This window comes from Haematobia irritans, chromosome 1 (genome assembly GCF_050003625.1).
Source record: "Haematobia irritans isolate KBUSLIRL chromosome 1, ASM5000362v1, whole genome shotgun sequence".
Classification (NCBI taxonomy): Eukaryota; Metazoa; Arthropoda; class Insecta; order Diptera; family Muscidae; genus Haematobia; species Haematobia irritans.
In genome coordinates, this window is record NC_134397.1 from 267,251,726 (window position 1) to 267,258,113 (window position 6,388).

The window sequence follows — 6,388 nt, forward strand, 5'->3', positions numbered from 1 at the left end:
AATAGCCCGAATTTCTTCGGAAATGTTGTCTTCCAAAGCTGGAATAGTTGCTGGCTTATTTCTGTAGACTTTAGACTTGACGTAGCCCCACAAAAAATAGTCTAAAGGCGTCAAATCGCATGATCTTGGTGGCCAAGTTACCGGTCCATTTCTTGAGATGAATTGATCTCCGAAGTTTTCCCTCAAAATGGCCATAGAATCGCGAGCTGTGTGGCATGTAGCGCCATCTTGTTGAAACCACATGTCAACCAAGTTCAGTTCTTCCATTTTTGGCAACAAAAAGTTTGTTAGCATCGAACGATAGCGATCGCCATTTACCGTAACGTTGCGTCCAACAGCATCTTTGAAAAAATACGGTCCAATGATTCCACCAGCGTACAAACCACACCAAACAGTGCATTTTTCGGGATGCATGGGCAGTTCTTGAACGGCTTCTGGTTGCTCTTCACTCCAAATGCGGCAATTTTGCTTATTTACGTAGCCATTCAACCAGAAATGAGCCTCATCGCTGAACAAAATTTGTCGATAAAAAAGCGGATTTTCTGCCACTGATTTTGGTAATAAAATTCAATGATTTGCAAGCGTTGCTCGTTAGTAAGTCTATTCATGATGAAATGTCAAAGCATACTGAGCATCTTTCTCTTTGACACCATGTCTGAAATCCCACGTGATCTGTCAAATACTAATGCATGAAAATCCTAACCTCAAAAGAATCACCCTTTATATGTGCATCCTGCAAAATAGGTTTGGAACATATGTTAGAGAAGCGATTTTTTTTGAGGGTGTATATAGCCCCCATATAAACCGACCCTCAGATGTGGCTTGTCGAGCCTCTTAGAGAAACAAATTTCATCCGATCCGGTTAGTACGTTGAGTTAGTATATGCTATCTAATATTCATTCAAAAATTGGTCCATATCAGTACATAATTATATATTGCCCCCATATAAACTGATCCCCAGATTTTGCTTTCGAAGTCTCCTGGGTAAGCCAATTTCGTCTGATCCTGTTAAAATTTGGCACCAATTAGACAAGAAATGATCCATATCGGTCCATAATTTATAAAGCCTTCATATAAACCGACTCCCATATATCACTTCTGGCCGTGCAAAAATTATTGCATATTGGTTCGTAATTATTTATAAACTGCATTTTAATTTTTTGAGCTTCTAAAAATTTTACACAACGGAAAGATAATTCTTCATATATCAGATATAATCAATTCCTCCCCAACTATTTACAATTACAAAAGGGACGCCCATATACCATAGGCATTTTAAACTACCCACAATGTTAAATTTGAATTGCCGGTGACCGTCTCCCTTGTGGGTTTAATAAAATACCACTTACTGAAATTTTATAAAGGGCATTTATATTTTCTTTCTTGTGAGTCTACAATTTCACCAAGACCATTTCTAATTGTGGGCGGTTTTCAATTTCACAAGTTATATTTTATGTAAAGTAAATATAAATATTATAATTTATTTCTTGTAAAGGCGACGAAAGACCTACAACTAGAGCACATAAATTTTACACAGATTTTTTGCATAGAGCTTTAAGACATTGTGATTTCCGGCAAAAATGTTGTGATTTGATTATTTCACTTAAATTTTATGCAGAGATTTATTTTCATTTCACATTCATTTGAAGCATTTTTGCTAATTTTGCATAAATTTCGTTCACCCACAAATTCATTGCCCACCACAAAGTTTACACACAAAGGAAAGCCCAAAACCACCAGGCTCATCATCATGAGCAAGAACAATAACAAGGATGGTAGAAGGAGTGCGGAAGGCATAAAAGATATGCAAACTGAGACAACATAAATCTCAGTTGCGAACTTAAGAATATGGAAGTTATGTGAATAGGCGGGGGAAGTTGAGAAGGAGACATGAATTCAAAAACAAATTTCCTCAAAAGCTAAAGCAAAAAATTTATTTTTATATGCAAAAATCATTTTGACATTTAAACTCAAAGAGACAAACATATATTCACACACACACATACGAAAGGTTTTATAATATGATATTGTAGTTGTATTAAGATAACTTCACCTCTTGAAGAAAAAAGGAAAAGGTGATGAACAGGATTAGGATATACACGAATGTGTTTGTGTAACCAAGTATAAACGGAAAACAATGAGGTGGGGTTAGGAGTTAAAATTTTGTTTAGATATTTCTTTTTTTAATTGAAAAAGTAAAAGACATAGATAAAAATGGAACCGAAAAAATATTTACGTGATATTAACGATTTCACAACCTAAATTGTAGGATGCAAAATTCACAAAATATTACGGACAAATTTCTTTAAAATAATGAAATTTTAATTAAAATAAAGTTTATAATCTTTGCTTCAAAAAACTTGTTTCATTAAATTTAGGACACAATTTTTGTAAATTTGCGTCCCTCCGTTAAAGTCGCATGCATAAGGATCATTTTTCTTAAAGTAAAGAAACACATTTTTTGATTTTCTTAAATTAACTGAAATATTGAAACTTTAGATTTAAGATAAAAACGCTATAAATATAGGCTAAGACTTAGCTTGAGGATTTAGCGTCTATGGTTTAAAGTTTTTTTTAGAATTAAGAAAACATTTTTTACTTGGAAGTATCCGTTATAATTTGGATCTATAAACTGGCATTAGTTTGTACGTGAGTACTTTATTAATAACTCCTGAAAAGAGAATGAAATTTTGATAAATGAGATCTGTATCCTAATTTTAATTTTATTGGTCCTAAATTTAAATCCATATAGGTCGCTAAAAATTTCTTTATTTTAAAGAAGTCGAATCTTTGGCGAGGAATCAATACCAAAATCCTTAAGGGAAGGTCAAAATCTTTAGATCGAAGTGAACTTTTTTTTTTTGAGTGTATGTAATGCAACAAAGTAAAGTGCTTTATTTAGCCCTCCACCATAGGATGAGGGCTATACTAGCATTGTCAATTCGTTTGTAACTAATTGAAATATTGATCTGATAAAGTATATATATTCTGGATCATGGTAAACACTAAGTCGATCTAGCGCTGTGAATATGGTTCTTATATTCGCCGGTCACCAGATTTAACTTCCCAGCAAACAAATTTGGAAGAGACAAGAGTTAGAATTAGAGGTGTGCGTTTGACGACAATTTTCGTGATTCACAAGACTCACGACATTTTCCAAACGGAAATAAGCAAAGGAAACACAATTCAAAAATACAATATAGTTCGAGATCTAAATTAATTTCAGTTAACATACGAGTATGAATTAAATCTTTTTTTCGTGAGCGTGATTTTGCAGAAATTTTATTCAGGCATATTCACGAACCGATTTTATTTCTCACGCACGACATATTTATTCTAGTCCCATTCACGCACATTCACGAGAGTTGCTTTTGATTTTATTGACGACTCACGTAATTCACGCGCACACCTCTAGTTAGAATGCATTATAAATCATAAAAAATTATAAAAATTATATATTTGGCAAAATATGACATTTTTATACCCTCCACCATAGGATGGGGGTATATTAACTTTGTCATTCCGTTTGTAACACATCGAAATATTGCTCTAAGACCGCATAAAGTATATATATTCTGGGTCGTGGTGAAATTCTGAGTCGATCTAAGCATGTCCGTCCGTCTGTCCGGCTGTCCGTCCATCTGTGGAAATCACGCTAACTTCCGAACGAAACAATCTATCGACTTGAAACTTGGCACAAGTAGTTGTTATTGATGTAGGTCGGATGGTATTGAAAATCGGCCATATCGGACCACGTTTACGTATAGCCCCCATATAAACCGATCCCCAAATTTGGCTTGGGGAGCCTCCCGGAGCAGCAAAATTCATCCGATCCGGTTGAAATTTAGTACGTGGTCTTAGTATACGGTCTCTAACACCCATGCAAAAATTGGTCCATGTCGGTCCATAATTATATATAGCCCCCATATAAACCGATCCCCAGATTTGACCTCCGGAGCCTCTTGGAGGGGAAAAATTCATCCGATCCGGTTGAAATGTGGTACCTGATGTTAGTATACGGTCTCTAACAACCATGCAAAAATTGGTCCATATCGGTCCATAATTATATATAGCCCCATATAAACCGATCCCCAGATTTGAACTCCGGAGCCTATTGGAGGGGCAAAATTCATCCGATCCTGTTGAAATTTGGTACCTGATGTTAGTATACGGCCTCTAACAACCATGCAAAAATTGGTCCATATCGGTTCATAATTATATATAGCTCCCATATAAACCGATCCCCAGATTTGAACTCCGGAGCCTCTTGGAGGAGCAAAATTCATCCGATCCAATTGAAATTTAGTACGTGGTGTTAGTATATAGTCTCTAACAACCATGCAAAAATTGGTCCATATCGGTTCATAATTATATATAGCTCCCATATAAACCGATCCCCAGATTTGACCTCAGGAGCCTCTTGGAGGGGCAAAATTCATCCGATCCTGTTGAAATTTGGTACCTGATGTTAGTATACGGCCTCTAACAACCATGCAAAAATTGGTCCATATCGGTTCATAATTATATATAGCTCCCATATAAACCGATCCCCAGATTTGAACTCCGGAGCCTCTTGGAGGAGCAAAATTCATCCGATCCAATTGAAATTTAGTACGTGGTGTTAGTATATAGTCTCTAACAACCATGCAAAAATTGGTCCATATCGGTTCATAATTATATATAGCTCCCATATAAACCGATCCCCAGATTTGACCTCAGGAGCCTCTTGGAGGAGCGAAATTCATCCGATCCATTTGAAATTTGATACATGGTGTTAGTATATGGTATCTAACAACCATGCAAAAATTGGTCCATATCGGTCCATAATTATATATAGCAAAAGTCATCCGATGCGGTTGAAATTTGGTACATTTTGTCAATATATGGCCTCTAACAGCCATGTAAAAATTGGTCAATATCGGTCTTTAGTTATATATAGCCGATGACTTATTACACAAAAATTGGTCCATATCGCCAAAAATAATCTACCAAAACATTATTTCCATAGAAAATTTTGTCAAATTTTATTACTATAGAAAGTTGTGTCAAAATTTCATTTCTATAGAAAGTTTTATCAAACGTTTATTTCTATAGAAATGTTTGTCAAAATTTTATTTCCATAGAAAGTTTTGTCAAAATTTCTTTGCTTCAAAATTTTTTTTCATTAAATTTAGGACACACATTTTGAAAATTTGCATCCCTTCGTTAAAGTTGCATGACTTTAAACTTAGGCAAATTTTCGTTAAAGTAAGGAAACACATTTTTGATTTAAAAAAATCGTCCTTAAATTAACTGAAATCTTTAGATTTAAGATAAAAACGCTTCAAATATAGGCTAAGACTTATATTTTGAGGATTTAGCATCTTTGGTTTAAAGTTATTTTGGAATTAAGAAAATATTTTTTTACTTGGAAACATCCGTCGTTATTTGGTTTTTTAAACTGGCATTTGAAAATTCAAGGGCCGATGTAGATTTTGAATAAAACACAAACTATTTAGGAAATTATTGTAATTTTATTTTATTATGATATATTGGTATTATTCAATTATGTATGGAACAAAATATCGGCCCAATGGGCGCCGCGACCTTGGTGGCACACCTTCATATGATGGTCCAAATTTTCGATGACGCTGAGGCATAATGGAGGTTCTATGCCGTTAATGTGCCGAATTCTCTTATCCTTTAGCTCTTGAATTGTTGCTGGCTTATCGCCGTACACCTTTACTTTCAAATAACCCCAAAGAAAAAAGTCCAACGGTGTCAAATCGCATGATCTTGGCGGCCAATTGACATCGCCATTACGTGAGATAACACGGCCATTGAATTTGTTGCGCAAAAGAGCCATTGTTTCGTTAGCTGTGTGGCAAGTGCACTGAAAAAAAAGCATGCCTGGTTCCAAAGATTTTGTCTTTACTTTAAAAATTTTGGTATTGATTCCGAGCCAAAGAAGCGGAGAATTCAAGTAAGGATACTTTTAAGACACAATTCTCTTTTAAATGTGGGTTTTGCGTACTTGCTTCTAGGCGGCAAATTTTAATTTTTCGCGTTTTCAACTTTTTTCCTTCGTATGCTATCAAAGTCCTTTAAAAACGAGTTAACGACAGCTTTATTTTCCAAATTAAGACTCGACTTCCAATAATAATTATGCTTGTTTCAAGTAAAAAACGTCTTTAAAATAAAGTGTTGAAAAACATGTCCTATATTAGAACGATTTTTGCTTTGTAGTCAAGATGCAAAAAGGCAACAAAGTTAATGACAATTTCATTAAATTTAAAGAAAATTTCTGAATTATCACGCACAGAAAAAACATGTTTGGACATGGTTGCCGCATCCATTTAATGCTTATTTAGAGTACGTAATTGTCGCGAAAACCATGTATTTTGTCTTT